The 18,112-nt window shown below is 41.5% G+C and overlaps 1 pseudogene; it reads right to left on the bottom strand.

Moving 5' to 3' along the window:
- Window positions 1-17,789: 17,789 nt before the first annotated feature.
- The window catches only part of LOC105530643, a 22,251-nt pseudogene continuing 21,928 nt past the window's right edge, over window positions 17,790-18,112 (bottom strand).

Raw genomic sequence — 18,112 nt, 5'->3', positions numbered from 1 at the left:
GAAAAACCAAACATTGTTAAAATGTTAACATATGGGAAACCTCTGTGATAGGTATATGGGAATTTTTGTATTAACTTTTGCAACTTTTCTGTAAGGTCAAAATAATAAAACAAGATAGTAGTCAAAACAAAACCAAAAAAAGGTCAGCCGTTTGTCTTCAGGTGTCTACACCATGAAGAAAGATGACAGAAGTGAAGGTCTGATACGAGAACTCGGTAGGCTGCAGACAAAGAATCAGGGAGTTTGTGACCCAGTCAGAGTGATTCAGAGCTTGAAGCCTCAGTACAGGTGGTTCGGGAAGAAGCCAAAGAAGGTTGCTGTGGTTTGCATGTGTGCCCCAAAAACCATACACTGGAAACTTAATCCCCAATGCAGTCGCATTGTGGGGTGGGGCCTAATGAGAGGCGTTTAGGTCAGGAGGGCTCCTCATGGATTAATGGCAATTAGAAAAGGGCTTGAGGTTTCAAGTTCAGTCTCTTGCTCTCTCTTGTGCTCTCTTTGCCCTTCTGCCATTGGATAATGCGGCAGGAAGGCCCTCACCAGATGCCAGCCTCATGATCTTGGACTTCTCAGCCTCCATGAACTGCAAATTTCTGTTTATTATAAATTATCCAGTCTCAGATATTCTGTGATAGCAGCACAAAACAGCCTAAGATACGGGTCTGGGTGTGGCTGACCAAGAGCGTAACTGGGTGTTTGACATCTGTTCTGGGTTGAATAGTGTCCCCAGCATTCATATCTAGAACCTATAAATGTGACCTTATTTGAAAATAGGGGCCATGCATGGTGGCTCATGCCTGTAATTCCAGCACTTTGGGAGGCTGAGGCAGATGGATCACCTGAGGTCACGAGTTCAAGACCAGCCTGGCCAAGATAGTGAAGCCCTGTTTCTACTAAAAAATACAAAAAAATAGCCGGGTGTGGTGGTGCGCACCTGTAATCCCAGCTACTTGGGAGGACAAGGCAGGAGAATCACTTGAACCCGGGAAGCAGAGGTTGCAGTGAGCCGAGATCGTGCCACTGCACTCCAGCCTTGGCAACAGAGCGAGACTCCCTCTCCGAAAAAAGAAAGAAGAAAATAAGGCCTTTCCAGATATAATAAATTAAGATGAGGTTATACTGGATAAAGTAGGCCCTAAAGACCTGTAACTGGTGTTCTTTTAAGACAAGAAAACAAAGACATATATCCACAGAGGAGGGAATAGGAAGGCTGAAAACAGCGACAGAGAGTGATGCGTCCACCAGCCAAGGAATGCTGAGGGTTGCCAGCAACCTCCAGAAACAGGAAGGAGACGGGAAGGGTTCTTCCCTAGAGGCTTCAGAGGGAACAGGGCTGGCACCTTGATTTCAGACCTCTAGCCTCCAGAGCCAAGAGAGAATACGTCTCTAAGGTTTTAAGCTACCTGTTTCTTGATTACTCCGTTTGTGATACTTGGTTACAACAGCCATGGGAAACTAATTTAACATTATTAAACAAGATTGTTTGGGGCTGTGGGGGAGAAGAGGAGAGAGTGAGGAATTATCTGAATGTGGATAGCTGGGATGATGAGTATTTATAAGATAGCAATGGTTTGAGGTGTTTTTGGTTTTAAGATTTGAATGAAAAACTAGCTGGGGCCAGGTGGCACAGTGACTCACACCTGTTAATCCCAGCACTTTGGGAGGCCAAAGTGGATCACTTGAGCCCAGGAGTTTGAGACCAGTCTGGGCAACATGGCGAAACCCTGTCTCTATTTAAAAAAAAAAAAAAAAAAAAAAGTAAGAAAGAAAGAAAAAGAAAAAAGTAGCCTGGCATGCTGGCGCATGCCTGTAGTACTAGATGCTTGGGAGGCTGAGGTGGGAGGATCACCTGAGCCCAGAAGATTTGAGATTGCAGTGAGCCATGATTGTGCCACTGCACTTCAGCCTGGGTAACAGAGTGAGACCTCATTTCCAAAAAAAAAAAAAAAAAGAAGAAGAAGGAGAAGAAAGGGGGAGAGAGAGAGAGAGAGAGAGAGAGAAAGACAAAGAAGGAAGGAAGGGGAGAGAGAGAGAGAAAGACAGAGAAAAAGAAAACTATACAGGGAGGAAATCATATAACAGGGAGGAAATCATATAACAGGGAGGAAAAACTGCTATTAAAATGTCAAGGCTCATTAGACACCAAAGAAGACATGCTGGAGAGACTGTCCTTCCTATGCACATAAGGAAGGTAGGAAAGCCTTCAATCGCAAATCAAATCTCACGGAGCATGAGAAAAATTCATCCAGAAAAGAAAGCCCTGAATGGAATCGATGTGGAAGTGTCTTAGCTAAAAGAAATACTTCATTAAAGATCAGAACATTCACACTGTAAAGACTGAGAACTCTATGAATGTAAGAAATGTGGAAAATCTTCAGCCAAAAGGAAAACTTCATTATTCATCACATAATCCATATAAAAAAGAAATCTTATGAATGTAGTAGGTATGAAAAAGCTTTTATTCAGAAGTCAAACTTCATACCAGAGAGGTCATACTGGAGATAAACCCTACGCAAGTAGGGAAGGTGAGAAAGCACTTAGTGGCAAATCAAATTCCACTGGGCATGAGAAAATTCAGATTTGAGGCCAGGCATGGTGGCTCACACCTGTAATCCCTGCACTTTGGGAGGCCAAGATGGGTGGATCGCTTGAGCACAGGAGTTCAAGACCAGCCTGGGCAACATGGTGAAATCCTATCTCTACTAAAAATAAAATGCAAAAACAGAGGTGGGAGGATCACCTGAGCCTGGGGAAGCGGAGACTGCAGTAAGCCGTAATCCCACCACTGCACTCCAGCCTGGGTGACAGAGTGACACCCTGTCTCAAAAAATAAAAAGGGAAGAAAAGAAAATTCAGATCTGAGGGTTGCCCTGTGAAGATAATGGAAGCACAATAATCTTAGGTCACAAGCTATTCATCATTAAATATTACAGTATTCATGACGGGGGAAACACCCTATGAATCCACTAAGGGTGGAAAAGCTTTCTCTGTGTCATACTGCTTACTGTACGTGTAAGAACCCACACGGGTAATAAACAGTATGAATGTAAAATGTGTGGTAAAGCCTTCACTCCATGTTTAACCAGTGCTCTACATAAGAGAACCAATGCCAGTGAAAAAAACTAATGAAATCTCTCAAACAGAAGTCGTGCCACATCTGACACCAATGAATTCATACTCATTCAAACCTTATGAATACCTTGGATTTAGGAAAGGCTTTAGCAGGAATTCGTATTTCATAGCACATCAGATAATTATATTTTAGAGTAAAATTCAGTTAATATGAGAAAGCCTTAAGCAGAAACCCAAATGTTATGATATTAGAGATTTTTAATAAGGAGATATTTCATCAGTATAATAGAAATTGGATCCAAAGGCCAGGCATGGTGGATCATGTCTGTAATCCCAGCAACTTGGGAGGCCGAGGCAGGCAGATCACTTCAGGTCAGGAGTTCAAGACCAGCCTGGCCAACATGGGGAAACCCTGTCTCTACTTAAAATACAAATATTAGCCGGGCCTGGTGGCACACACCTGTAATACCAGCTACTCAGGAGGCTGAGGCAGAAGAATCACTTGAGCCTGGGAGGTGGAGGTTGCAGTGAGCAGAGATTGCACCACTACACTCCAGTCTGGGCAACAGAGCAAGATCCTGCCTCAAAAAAAAGAAAAAGAAGAAGAAGAGGAAGAGGAAGAAGAAGAAGAGGAGGAGAAGGAGGAGAAGGAGGAAGAGGAAGAGGAAGAGGAAAAGAAACTGGTTCCAAAAAGCCATCACAACAAATATAATTAATGCTAAACTTTTAAAAGCATTCCAACTGAATGTCAGGAACAAGTGATGGATGCTGTTACCCTACTTCTAATTAACATGGTCCTGAAAGATTAACCAATGCAAATAAGACAAAGAAAAAGAGCACAGGGATTAGGAAAAAAGAAACAAACTTGTAGGTTTCTGAGGATATGATCTGCTAACATATATTACAAATCTATGATCATTAAAAAAATCTTTGGCCAGGCACAATGGCTCACACCTGTAATTCCAGCACTTTGGGAGGCCAAGGTGGGAGGATCACCTGAGGTCAGGAGTTTGAGATCAGCCTGGCCAACAGGGTGAAACCCTGTCTCTACTAAAAATACAAAAATTACCTAGGCGTGGTGGCAGGTGCCTGTAATCCCAGCTACTCAGGAGGCTGAGACAGGAGAATCACTTAAACCCAGGAGGCGGAGGTTGCATGAGCCGAGATGGCGCCACTGCACTCCAGCCTGGGCCACAGAGTGACAGTCTGTCTCAAAAAAAAAAATAATAATAATAATAATAATAAATCTACATCATAATAAATGTAAAGCAACTAAACAACACAACAAAAAGAAAAAGATAGTCACAAATAATGTATATACAAATACACACACACTTACAAGCTGTTTTTAAAAAGACATCTGAAAAATAAAGACACAGGGACACATGTTTTCAGGACCTCCTGGGCAGGTGTCATGGGTAAAAAAAACTTTAAAAAATAAAAATAAAGGGAAAAAAAAAAGACACAGCAAGTGCTGAAATTCAAAATGTAGAAAAAGACATCAGGCAAACACTAACTGAAGGAAAACTAGAATTACTGTCAGACAAAATAGATCTTAAGACAGAAAGCGCTGCCAGAGATAAATCAGGCCACTACAGAAAGATAAAAAAGTTTTTAATTCATGAGAAAACATATACACTGTTTTGTACTATTTTTATATAAATTCAGAAACATTTTGGTAAAGAACTTCTGCTTTCAGCCAAGAGGGAAAAATGGGACTGTATTTATTCCCTCACCTAAAACAACTAAAAAAAAAAATCAGACAAAGTATTTAAAATTACAACGTTTAAGAAAGTGAACATAAGGGAACAAAGGATAGAAACCAAAGAGAGGAGACCTGCACCACAATTCCTCCAGCTATCTAGAGCTGCAGTATGCTTCGCACTCTGCAGTAAGCTCTAGAAACTCTAGTAAACTTCCTGCAGAAAATGACACACTGCAGTGCAGAGTGAAAAACCCTGGAGGAGCTTGGCAATTTCTTTCAATTGAGGAGACATGACTGGGTTTCCAGGGAGACTCGAGTTTGCAGGGCAGAGTGTCAGAAGAGGGCTACACAGAGATAGAGAGCTCTGGAGATGTACAGAAGGCCCCCTTGAATCTTCAGCAGAGTAGTGATCAAACTACATATAGGGGAACAAAAGAAAGAACCACAGCAGGCTTCTCACTGGAAAAAAATAAATAAACAGACCCCTCACCAAAGGAGATACATGCATGGTGAATAATCACATGAAAAGATGCTGTACATCATCAGTCATTAGGGAAATGCAAATTAAAACCACATGCAGTCTGGGCACAATGGCTCATGCCTGTAATCCCAGCACTTTGGGAGGCCAAGGCGGGTGGATCACGAGGTCAGGAGTCGAGACCAGCCTGGCCAACATGGCAAAACCCTGTCTCTATTAAAAATACAAAATTAGCCGGGCATGGTGGAGGACGCTTGTAATCCCAGCTACTCGGGAGGCTGAGGCAAGAGAATCGCTTGAACTCGGGAGGCAGAGGTTGCAGTGAGCTGAGATTGTGCCACTGCACTCCAGCCTGGGTGACAGAATGAGACTCTGTCTCAAAAAAAACCACATGCAATACCACTAATAGGTGTGTATGTATTATTAATGTCCAAAAAATTAAAAAGACTGACCACATCAAGAATTGACAAAATGTGGAGCAATTGGAACTGTCATAACTGTTAGTGGGAATATAAATTGTATGAGCAATTTGGGAAAAGCTTGGCAGTTTCTTAAAACATTAAACATATACCTATCATATGCCTTGGTCCTTCTACTCCTAGGTATTTACCAGAGAAAATGAAAGCATATGTCCATATAAAAATCTGTATATGAGGCTCATGCTTGCTATCCCAATTTTGGAGGCTGAGGCAGGTGGATTCCTTGAGCCCAGAGGTTCAAGACCAGTCTAGTCAACATGGTAAAACCTCATCTCTGCAAAGAAATACAAAATTAGTTGGGCATAGTGATATGCATATGTAGTCCCAGCTACTCAGGAGGCTGAGTTGGGAGGATTGCTTGAGCCCAGGAGGTTGAGGCTGCAATGAGTCATGATTGCACCACTGCACTCCAGCCTAGATGACAGAACAAGACCCTATCTCACACACAGAAAAAAAGCCTTGTATATGAATGTTTGTATTTGGTAATAGCCAAAAACTAGATTGTTCATTAGCATTTGAATGGGCAAGTATATAGTGGTGATATGGTTTGGTTGTATCCCACAAATCTCATCTTGAATTCCCTCATGTTGTGGGAGGGACCCGGTGGGAGGCAACTGGATCATGGAGGCAGGTATTTCCCGTGGTGTTCTTGCAATGGTGGGTGGGTCTCACAAGATCTGGTGGTGTTATAAGGGGGAGTTTCCCTGCACAAGAGCTCTCTCGCTCTCTTTGCATGCTGCCATCCGTGTAAGATGTGACTTGCTCCTCCTTCCCTTCCACCATGATTGTGAGGCTTCCCCAGCCACATGGAACTGTTAAGTCCAATTAAACTTCTTCCTTTTGTAAATTGCCCGGTCTTGGCTATGTCTTTATCAGCAGCATGAAAATGGACCAATACAAGTCGTATATCCATACGATCTAGTACTATTCAGCAATAAAAAGAAATGAGCCAGTTATATGTGCAACATGATCTCAAAATAATTATCCTAAGTAAAATAAACCAGACTCCCCAAAAGAGTATTTACTGCATGATTCCATTTATATTAAATCCTAGAAAATGCAAACTAATCTGTAGTGATAGGAAGCAGATCAGGGATTGCCTGGGGAGTAAAGAAAGGTTGGCAGGGAAAGGATTGCAAAAGTTCCAAAGGAAATATTTTGAAATTATATGTCAATTATAGCTCAACAATGCTATTAAAATTGCTTTGGAATTTCTGAAAATTATATTAATCAAAGAACATTTTTAAATTGGCTAAGAATTTGAAAAGGAGAATTTACTTCTCCCTTTGTTTAAAATATGATTAAGATTTATTATGATCTCTTGGGGTTTTTTAGGTGAATATATCATTAAAAAAAGACTAAAGACAAATACAACAATAAAGTAATAAACATCTTGCAAGACAATCTAAGATACTACCTGTACCATCTCTTCTAGGGACAACGATGACCTTTACCCAAGTTTTGAAACTGAGAAGCTGTAATTGTAAAAACGAACAAACAAAAACTATAATGAAGACAATACGCATATTTACAAACAGCTAAACAAAAACTTCAGCTATATACACCATAAATAAATTCAATAAACAGTACATTAAAATTTTTGTGATAAAACAAAGAATAATTTCTTTTTATTTATTTTTTAATTGAGACAAGGTCTTATTCTGCTGTTCAGCCTGGAGTGCAGTAACACAGTCACAGCTCACTGTAGCCTTGACTCCCCAAGCTCAAGCAATCCTCCCACCTCAGCCTCCCAAGTAACTGGGACTACAGGTGCACGCTACCATGCTTGGCTAATTTTTTTATTTTTTATTTTGTAGGGTTTTGCCATATTGCCCAGGCTGTTCTCAAACTCCCGGGCTCAAATGATCCACCTGTCATGGCCTCCCCATTGCTGAGATTACAGGCATGAACCACTGAGCCAGGCCTATTTTTTGTAGAGAGAGGGTTTTGCTCTGTTGCCTAGGCTGGTCTTGAACTCCTGGGCTCAAGCAATACACCAGTCTTGGCCTCTCAAAATACTGAGATCACAGGCATGAGCCACCGAGCAAGGCCAGAGAACAAAGAGGAATTTCTTACAAATTTATAAGAAAAGGCAAACAACCTAATAATAGACACAGAATATCAAGAAAATTTTAGGGAAAACAAATCCAAATGCCAGAAGCTGTATTAAAAGTGCTCAAACTACATATCAGGAATATGGAAATTAAAGTAATTATTATTATAAATATCACTTTATGTTCATCAGACAGAAAAAAGGTAAAAAGAACTGTAGCACCTATGACTTTGTATTTTCATACAACATTAGTGGTGCTATGAATTGTTCCAGCTTTTTAGGAAAGGAGGTAGTAACATCAATTAAAATTAAATATGTATAAAGGTATACAGTCCACCCTCTGTATCTGTAGGTTCCCCATCCATGGATTCCACCAAGCAAAGATTTGAAAATATTTGGAAAAAAGCAATTAAAAATAATAATACTACAATAAAAAATAATACAAATAAGAATCAAGTATATAGTGGTGATATGGTTTGGTTGTGTCCCCACCCAAGGCCAGGTGCAGTGGCTCATACCTATAATCCCAGCCCTTTGGGAGGCCAAGGCTGGCAGATCACCTGAGTTCAGGAGTTTGAGAGCAGCCTGGCCAACATGGTGAAGCCCCATCTCTACTAAAAATACAAAAATTAGCTGGGCCTAGTGGTGCACGCCTGTAATCCCAACGACTCGGGAGGTTGAGGCAAGAGAATTGCTTGAACCCAGGAGGCAGAGATTGCAATGAGGGGAGATCGTTCCACTGCACTTCAGTCTGGGTGACAGAGCAAGACTCTGTCTCAAAAAAAAAAAAAAAGAATCAATACAGTATAACAACCATTTACCTAGCATTTACATTGTATTGTTGTTGAGGCTGATGGTCTGAGGCTACTATCCACAGGTGGAATTTCTTCTTCCCAGAAATCTCAGTTCTTCCCTTCCCTTCTTTCAACTAATTGGATGAGGCCCACCCAGATTATCTAAGATATACTTCTTTACTAAAAGTCATTGATTATAGATTTTCATCACAGCAACACCTAGATTAGTAGTCGATGGAATAACCAACCAGTTGACACATAAAATTGACGATCACTTTTATGTGGTATTATAATATATAATCTAGAAAGGATTTAAAGTATATGGCAGGATGTGTCTAGGTTATATGCAAATACTATGCCATTTTATATAAGGGACTTGAGCATATGTGGATTTTGGTACCCACAGGTGTCCTGGAACCCATCCCCAAGGATACCAAGGGATGACTATGACTCTACATATTATAGGAAATATTTGTATAATTGTTTTAACTCAAAAATTCTCCATTCTGGGATTCTATCTTGAGGAAAGAAAAGAACCAATATAAGGCATTTAAGTCAGCATTTTCCATAATGGCATGAAACTGGAAACAGTCAAAAAATAATGGCACATCTATACCATAAAATAGTATGCAGCAATTAAAGTGGATGAACAATAGCTATGTCAGTGGACTTAGAATAATTTCCAAGATATATTGCTGAACGAAAAAGGCAAAATGAGAAAAAGTCTATTCTATCAGTCAGGGCTCAATTAGGAAAACAGAAACAGCAGGAGACATCATAAGGGATTTGTTGAAGGAAATTCAATTACACAATTGATCGATTAATCATCAGGTCTAGCTAGGCAAGTCTGAATCCATAGAGCAGGCCATAAGGAAGGGCAGGTGGCACTCTCTGGCATGGGCTGAGGCTGCTACCCACAGGTGGAATTTCTTCTTCCCAGAAACCTCGGTTCTACTCTTAAGGCCTTTCAACTGAACGGATGAGGCCCAACCAGATTATCTAAGATATTCTCCTTTACTAAAGTCATTGATTATGGACTTTAATCACAACAGCTAGATTAGTAACTGAGGGAATAACCAAGTTGACACATAAAATTGACCATCCCATGTGTGATATTTCATTCTGTAAAACAAATATTGAAAAAAAAAAATCTGTGTGTGTGTGTGTGTGTGTGTATGCAAATATATAAACATCTGTGAATATACAGTTACCTGGGTATGTGGGTTAGGGTGAAGTAGGCAGGAGAAGAGGAGAACGCAAAGCAAAACAAGAAGGAAAACAAGAAGAAAAAGACCACAATATGAAAAACGTAAAATCCAAGATATATAACATGATTGCATTTATGGATTTATAACAAATATGAAATTTATGTGCATATACACATACAATTTTAAAACTAAAATACATACTTTTAAAAAAATGCATACATTTTAGCAAGCAAGATGCTAAAAACTCATTTGATTAAAGAGTGTTTATTCCTTATTAATTTTACAAAATATCCTAGTCAAAGAGAAGTAGAAATGTTCTTAAATACCTATTTTCAAATATAAAAAACATATGTATTAGTTTCCTAGGAACAAACCACCATAAACTGGAAGATTGAAACAATAGACATTCATTCTCTCCCAGCTCTGAAATCTAGAAGGCTGAAATAAGCTATTGGCAAGGCTGTATTCCCTCAGAAGTCTCTGGGAAAGAATTCTTTCTTGCCTCTTCCTAAATTCCTGTGTTCGCCAGCAATCCTTGGAATTTCCTGGCTTGCAGTTTCATCACTTCACTTTCTGCTTCTGCCTTCACCTGCCCGTCTTCCCTGAACTGTGTTCATTTCCAGATCTCCCTCTCCCTACAAGGACAATAATCATTGTATTTAGGGTCCACCCTTATCAAGTATAAACTCATCTTAACTTAATACATCTACAAAAGCCCTATTCCTGAAGAAGGTTGCATTGACAGGTATGAGGAGCGGGAGAGGGATTAGACCTTGAGTATCTTTTTAGGGGGATAAAATTCAACCCCCTACAATATCCTACTTATGATAATCAACTGAAGCATTCCTATAAAAAAGAGATGATAAAAAGAAAAATAGAGACAAGCATGGTGGCTCACATCTGTAATCTCAGCACTGTGGTAGGCTGAGGCAGGAGGATCACTTGAGTGCAGGAGTTTGAGACCAACCTGGGCAACATAGTGATACCTCGTCTCTATTTGTTTTTGTTTTGTTTTGTTTTTTGTTTTGTTTTAAGGAGGTGACGGCCGGGCGTGGTGGCTCACGCCTGTAATCCCAGCACTTTGGGAGGCCGAGATGGGCGGATCACGAGGTCAGGAGATCAAGACCATCCTGGCTAACACAGTGAAACCCGGTCTCTATTAAAAATATAAAAAAATTAGCCGGGCATGGTGGTGGGTGCCTGTAGTCCCAGCTACTCGGGAGGCTGAGGCAGGAGAACAGCATGAACCTGGGAGGCAGAGCTTGCAGTGAGCCGAGATCATGCCATTGCCCTCCAGCCTGGGCAACAGAGCAAGACTCCGTCTCAAAAAAAAAAAAAAAGGAGGTGACAACGATGCCCCATATGTTGCAATTATTTAACACTGCCTTGAGGCTGAACACAATGGCTCATGACTGTAATCCCAACACTTTGGGAGGCTAAGGTAGGAAGATTGATTGAGACTCAAGGATTCGAGACCAGCCTGGGCAACATAGCTATACCCCACTCTCTACAAAACACTGAAAAATTAGCCAGGCATGGTAGCACATACCTGTAGTAGTAGCTACTCTGGAGGCTGAGGCTGGGATTGCTTCAGCCCATGAGTGTGAGGCTGCAGTGAGGTATGGTTATACCACTGCATTCAGCCTGGACAACAGAGTGAAACCCTGTCTCCACAAGCAAACAAACAAACAGCACTGCCTTGGAAGTTCAAACCAATGCAGTAAAACACAACAAAAATAAGAGATAATTATTAGAAAAGAGAAAACAAAATTATCGTTACATGCAGAGTATACAATTAAGTCTACAAGAGAGTTTGGTGACTAGACACAAAATAAATACAAATTAATAGTTTTCCCTAAATAGTAACAATAATTACAGGAAATGCCAAAGAAAAATACAAGTTCATGAGCCTACTATGCACTTAACTTGATCCTTCAAAAAATGAGATGTGTGAGATGATTCGATTGTTAGAAATGATTTCTGGAATGCCTGAGGTCAAGGTTTCTGCCCCAGACACGCTTGACTGGTTCCACCACTTTGCCTATGATCTATCTGTTCACTTGCCAAGCCTAGTTTTGATTCTCTCTACTCCTCACTGACAGCAGGAAATACAACTGAGCAATCTGTGATTCTCTTTCCTCTGATCGCACCAGTTGGTCCCAAGGGAGTTAACGGGTCGCAGCCCAGTGGCCCCTTTGTGTGCGTTCACTTGTGCTGGATTGCTACCTGTTTGTTGGAGAAGGTTGCTTTCCAGCCTGTTTTAAAGAAACGGTGGCCTTTTGCCATCTTCTTCCCCCCTGTTTATAATTTGGCTTGATGGCTAGCTGAACAATAATAGGGGAAATGACAAAAGAACATAATAGGGATGGAAGAGAAAAACAGTTGTAGACTTTGGGCCAGTGGTTTGCTTGCTTTCCTTACAAACAAGAGCGGAGAAGTAGTACTGGGAAGGAAAATGTAAAGAGAAAAACAAAAGCAAGCACAAAACCTTTAGTAGAGTAGGCTAAGAAGATATGGATGATTCGTGTTTTAAATGACAGCTCCCAGAAAACATTATAGAAAATACTTTTTTTTTTTTTTTTTTTGAGACGTAGTCTTGCTCTGTTGCCCAGGCTGGAGTGCAGTGGCACGATCTCGGCTCACTGCAAGCTCCACCTCCCAGGTTCACACCATTCTCCTGCCTCAGTCTCCCGGGTAGCTGGGACTACAGGCGCCCACCACCACGCCCGACTAATTTTTTTTTTGTATTTTTAGTAGAGACGGGGTTTCACCGTGTTAGCCAGGATGGTCTTGATCTCATGACCTTGTAATCCCCCTGCCTCGGCCTCCCAAAGTGCTGGGATTACAGGCTTCAGCCACCGTGCCCGGCCAGCATTGAAAATACTTTCTAAGAATTTTCACTGATGAGACATTCAGACATCTTTTTTGTTGTTTACTTAAAGCTTAATTTTAAAAACTCAATACAGGACAAAATATTTTTATCTTGAGTAAAACCCGTCTTTCTGTATAGTGTTCTACAACACACAGAGCCTTTCATATACATAGTCCCATTTGATCCAAGTGAGATTGCAAATATCGTGGCTGACCAAATGGTAAACTAGGGAGAATCTTATGGTGAATGGGAGAAAGGAAATGGAAAATTTTTTAGAAAACAAAACCCTAAGCCAAATATAGCAAAGATTAAGATCTACAGGAACATTGTTCTGAATATTTATGGGTAATCCATGAATAATCCTCAGACATGGATATTGCTCATGCAAATCAGATGAAAAAATTTGGATGGATTTTTCCAGCACATATGGCAATAAAGCCTATGAGAAGACTAAAAAGACAGTGACATTCTTTTTGTTGTTGTTGTTGAGATGGAGTCTCGCTCTGTCGCCTAGGCTGGAGTTCAGTGGTGCAATCTTAGCTCACTGCAACCTCCGCGTCCCGGGCTCAAGTGATTATCCTGCCTCAGCCTCCTGAGTAGCTGGGACCAGTGGTGCCCGCCACCACGTGTGGCTAATTTTTCTATTTTTAGTAGAGATGAGGTTTCACCATGTTGCCCAGGCTGGTCTCAAACTCCTGACCTCGTCATCCGCCTGCCTCAGCCTCCCAAATTGCTGGGATTATAGGCTTGAGCCACCACGCCCAGCCTGTCACACTTCAAATAAACTGTTTCCATGAGATGAAAAGTTACAGCACTCACCACTATTTAGAGATCTGAAGTTGATTTTTGCCAATGTCATACATCACGGAGGCTCTCTGAATTCCCAAATTTTTGTGTTTATTCCATCCACCCAATTTATAGATTGGTTTGTAGGAAGTTAATAAAATGCCATCTGTCCCCAAGTGCAGACATAGATAGAAACTGGTGATGCTTCTTGTTTTTTTTTTTGAGAGAGTCTTGCTCTGTCGCCCAGGCTAGAGTGCAGTGGCGCGATCTTGGCTCACTGCAAGCTCCACCCTCCCAGGTTCACGCCATTCTCCTGCCTCAGTCTCCCAAGTAGCTGGGACTACAAGCGTGTGCCACCATGCCTAGCTATTTTTTTTGTATTTTTAGTAGAGACGGGGTTTCACCATGTTAGCCAGGATTGTCTTATCTCCTGACCTCTTGATCCGCCCACCTCAGCCTCCCAAAGTGCTGGGATTACAGGCATGAGCCACGGCGCCCGGCCTGGTCTTTTTATTTTTAAATGTCATTGTTGCCTTATCTTCAAAACTGTGAAATACTGCCTTTTCTTTCATCTTTAGGCATGCAAAGCTGTATTATAAACAGGTATCGACATAGGTAAAACAAATACATTTTATTATTCCAGTAGGGACAGGATCATCATTGTTTTTACAAATATGTTTGCCTTATTTTTCTTCTCACTTGCTCATTATGACTGACTTACACGAGATTTATTGATACCCATCAGGAATTTTTGCCAACATCTGAAACTTAACACAGAAAAGTAAACCAACAATTCTCCTTTCTTACTAATATGTATCTTCCATTGTCCATATAACAACTTTGTGGTCAAAACCTTAAGATTTTGTTTGACTCTACATCAAGCTCCACACTTAATCATTCACCAAGTCTTATGAAACCATCAATATGTCCTATTGTTTCCTAGAGTTAGCCACTATTTCAAATGGGAAACAAAAGACTGACACTAGTTTTCTTTCCTTTCAGCTCTAACCAAAACCCACAGCCTCCCCTTTGAGATCTGAAAGAAAAAGACAGCAGGGAAGAGGAAGAGAAGCTACCAAAGAAGGGAAACAGTAGTATAAAATGTGTTCTGATATTGTTTATACCACACCTTAAGTAGAGAGTAGGACTTAGCCATTTAAAAAATTGTGCCATATATAGGAGAATCACTTGAACCCGGGAGGTGGAGGTTGCAGTGAGCCGAGATCGCGTCACTGCACTCTGGTCTAGGTGACAGAGCGAGCCTCCGTCTCAAAAAAAAAAAAAAAAATGTGCCGTATAATGCAAACTGTTAGGGACATGGGCCATGCTGTCAGATCTACTTGTCCCATTGTTTCTTAGCATTTTTTTTTTGAGACCCAGTCTCACTCTGTCACCCACGCTGGATATCAGCTGTGCAATGGCACGATATCAACTCACTGCAACCTTCACCTCCCAGGTTCAAGCGATTCTCCTGCCTCAGTCTCCAGAGTATCTGGAATTACAGGCGTGTGCCACAACACCCAGCCAATTTTTGTATTCTTAGTAGAGACGGGGTTTTGGCCAGGCTAGTCTCGAACTCCTGGCCTCAAGTGATTCATCTGCCTTGGCCTCCCAAAGTGCTGGGATTATAAGGCATGAGCCACCATGCCTTGCCTGTTTCTTAGCATTCTTTTTTTTTTTTTTTTTTTTTTTTTGAGACGAGGTCTCACTCTGTCACCCAGGCTGGAGTGCAGTGGTGCAATCTTCGCTCACTGAAACCTCTGCCTCCTGGGTTCAAGCAATACTCCTGTCTCAGCCTCCCTAGTAGCTGGGACTACAGTCACACGCCATCACACCTGGATAATTTTTGTATTTTTAGTAGAGACAGAGTTTCACCATATTGGTCAGGCTGGTCTGGAACTCCTGATCTCAGATGATCCACCCGCCTCCACCTCCCAAAGTGCTGGGATTATAGGCATGAGCCACCACGCCCGGCTCTTAGTATTCTTATACCTCATTTTCCTTATCTATAAACTGAGGATAACACTGCAGGCTCCCTACCTAAATATCCATCCCTCCCTCCTCTTTATTAACGGAATTTTATTTGGTGGTCTCCCAGCCTTCCTTGCAACTAGCAGTAGCCAGGTAACATAGCTCTTATCAAAGAGATGTTGACAGAAGTCCTTGTAAAGAGATACCTACTGCATTTCTCTCTGGAAGGCAGATATAATGTCTTGAAAAGTTATATTACGACCTTGAAAATGAAAGACATACGCTAAGAATAGTGGAGAAAGAAGACAGAATGAGCCTGGGTTCTTGGTGACCTCTCATGGTCACACAAAACTGGACTGGCCTCCTTATTGAATGGAAGAAAAAAAAAACCTGACTTCTTATAATAAGGTTTTCTGTTACACGTAACACAATCCTGATATATGATTTCAGAGTTACTGAGAACATTATTAAGTGTAATAATGAACAAAAAATGTTTAACACAGGGCTTAGCATATCGTAAGCATGCATTTAATGTTAGTAGTTAACACTGCCATTATTAGTAGTACTGTTATTATTATTCCCCGTGGCTTCTTTGTTCTCCCCTTTCTTAAGCACAAGCTTTTTCCATTCTACTTCATTTCCACACATTTCAATCAAATTCAGGCACTCATGACATTACCTCTGGATTATACTCTTGGTATTCTAGTTGTACCTTGAAAGATGAATTGTTTTAGATAGGCAGAGAGAAGGGTGGAGGGCCTTATGGGTGAGGATAACAGAAATTCCATGCTTTTCTGGAGGATTAGTGGGAGATAAGGTGGAAAGACAGGTTGGAGCCAGATTGTCAGGGGTTTTCTATAAGTGGCAAAGGGCAGGCCGAGGAATTTGTAGTACATTTTCTTATAAAAAGATTAGGCTCCCACTTGCCTTTTGTTTTTTGTGGTGAAGTCTCACTCTGTCGCCCAGGCTGGAGTGCAGTGGTGCAATCTCAGCTCACTGCAACCTCTGCCTCCCAGGTTCAACTGATTCTCCTGCCTCAGCCTCCCAAGTAGCTGGGATTACAGGTCAGCCTCCTGAGTAGATGGGACTAAAGCCACCTGCCACCATGCCTGGCTGATTTGTTTCACTATGTTGGGCAGGCTGGTCTCGAACTGCTGACCTCAAAGGATCTGCTTGCCCCGGCCTCCCAAAGTGCTGAGATTACAGGTGTGAGCCACTGCACCTGGCCCACCTGCTTTCTTTTAAAAAAGTTAATAATATGATGAAAGGAAAGTCCAAATACCCTCTTTTATTTACTTGGTGGTGTTATTCAGCTTCTCTGGAATTTAGTTTGTTTGGCCATAACATAAAGAAGTTAAAACAAATGCTCTCCAAGACCCAGGTCAGTTCTAAAATACTAAGATCCATGGGAAATCACTGAAATAACAGTATCTAAGCTTGAATTAAGAGCCTCAAATTAATATTAGCTCTGACTTATTCTTCCATTCATTTATTCTTTCTTCCAACAAAGTGAATTTATGTTCCATACTTTCATAGACGGAACCTTGCTGCTACTTCAAGTCTCATTGGAAGCCAACCTAGATTACCCGTCACAATCAGAATAAGCTTCCTCAAATACTTCAGGAATCTATAACAGCAAGTCTTGGCCCACCTTGCTTTCTTTTTTTCTTTTTAAGATAGGGTCTCACTGTGTTGTCCAGGGTGGAGTCCAGTGATGCAATCATACCTCACCACCGCATCAAACTCCTGTACCCAAGCAATTGTCTTGTCTCAGCCTCCTGAGCAGCTAGGCCTATAGGCACACAACACCATACCAGACTAATTTTTTTTTGTAGAGACAGGGTCCCGTTACATTGCCCAAGCTGGTCTCAAACTCCTGGGCTCAAGTGATCCTCCCTCCTCAGCTGCCCAAAGTGCTAGGATGGCAGGCATGAGCCACTGCGTCCAGCCCATCCTGGTTTCACCCTTTGTCAACAAACTCAGGTCCCTGCCAACCTCCTCTCTCTCCGGTCTTCTCCATCCTTCCACATCTTACACGATGCTAGACTCAAAGCTAAGCAGAACATTAATTTACAAATCAAATGTGACATAATAGTACAAATGGCTTAGTAACTAATGAATATATCATGCTTATTTTAAAAATAGGTTTACCGTTTTTCAATTATATTTGTAATGTCAATAATAAGAGAAAATAAAGGAAATGTTTTAAAGGAATAAGGAGGTAACATCACCATCCAATGTGAAAAACAGTAACTTTGGGGGATATTTCTTTGCAAGATTTTTGGATGGCTTTCAAGTAGCTGTAATCATTTTGAATATGTAATTTAACTTAATGTCATAGTACAAACTTTTTCCATGTTTTTTCTTTTTCAGACTCCCAAATCTCTTTCATCGGGGGGAATAGGCCTCTCGGGGGTCCTCACTGCACAGCTGGTTCACCGGCACTGTTTCCCGAGTCCTGGGGCTTCATCACGTCGAGCAGCTCGGGCGGGCTGGAGAACGGCTCGAAGCACAGGGCCTCAAAGGTGTCGTCTGCCCGGAAGGCCAGCCCCACTATGGCTGGAGCCAGTGGCCGTGCTGTTTGGCTGGTGAAGCCACACTCGCCAAGTGTCTTGCCATCATCCAAACGCTGGTCGTCCTCGTATAGCCGCTGCTCATCGGGAGGCCACTTGAGGAGTCCCTCCACGAGGCGCT

The sequence above is a fragment of the Mandrillus leucophaeus genome, unplaced genomic scaffold, assembly GCF_000951045.1.
Source record: "Mandrillus leucophaeus isolate KB7577 unplaced genomic scaffold, Mleu.le_1.0 Scaffold835, whole genome shotgun sequence".
NCBI lineage: Eukaryota > Metazoa > Chordata > Mammalia > Primates > Cercopithecidae > Mandrillus > Mandrillus leucophaeus.
Note: the sequence above shows the minus strand (reverse complement) of the source record. Positions and strands in the feature narration are given on the sequence as shown.